Genomic DNA, 682 nt, shown 5'->3' with positions numbered 1-682 from the left:
TTTTAGATCTCCATTGATTTCCGTGTGTGTGTGTGTGTGTGTGTGTGTGTGTGTGTGTGTGTGTGTGTGGTGTGTGGTGTGTGTATATGTGTGGTGTGTGTGTATGTGCACATGCATGCATGTGTGTACAGGTGCATGTAGAATTTGACATCAGGTGTCTTCCTCAATTACTCTCTCCCTTAATTTTTTTTTAATGTTTATTCTTATAGGGAAGAATGTGAGCATATTCCCCCGCTTCCACACATTATGCAGTTGAGTTTTCTGCATTTGGGGAAATCACAGGAGTCAGAATGTCCCAAAGATAATGGATAAGCCTCACCCTGGGAAACCACCTTTGTGGTCATGATACCTTCCCTGCCAGCTAAGTATCCAAACTTGTTTTTTGAGACATGTTCTCTCTCTCTCTCTCTCTCTCTCTCTCTCTCTCTCTCTCTCTCTCTCTCTCTCTCTCTCTCTCTCTCTCTCTTCTTTTAAGAGGTGTTTATTTTGGTTTATGTATATAACTTTTGTCTGCCTATGTGCGTGTGTACTCTGTGTGTGTGTGTGTGTGTGTGTGTGTGTGTGTGCCTGCAGCTGGCAGAAGAGGATGTCAGAGCCCCTGGAACTGGAGTTACAGATAGTTATGATGCATCACATGGGTGCTGGAAACCAAACTGGGTCCTCTGCAAAAATGCTTTTAAAC

The 682-nt window shown here is 43.5% G+C and overlaps 1 non-coding gene across 1 annotated transcript; it reads right to left on the bottom strand.

Moving 5' to 3' along the window:
* Window positions 1-206: 206 nt before the first annotated feature.
* LOC121831257 (U1 spliceosomal RNA) lies at window positions 207-369 on the bottom strand. Its single transcript, XR_006074631.1, has one exon. It is a non-coding gene; the product is annotated as a U1 spliceosomal RNA (small nuclear RNA).
* Between the last annotated feature and the right edge of the window lie 313 nt (window positions 370-682).

The sequence above is a fragment of the Peromyscus maniculatus genome, chromosome 7, assembly GCF_049852395.1.
Source record: "Peromyscus maniculatus bairdii isolate BWxNUB_F1_BW_parent chromosome 7, HU_Pman_BW_mat_3.1, whole genome shotgun sequence".
Lineage (NCBI taxonomy): Eukaryota > Metazoa > Chordata > Mammalia > Rodentia > Cricetidae > Peromyscus > Peromyscus maniculatus.
This window is presented reverse-complemented; position numbering and strand designations above follow the sequence as displayed.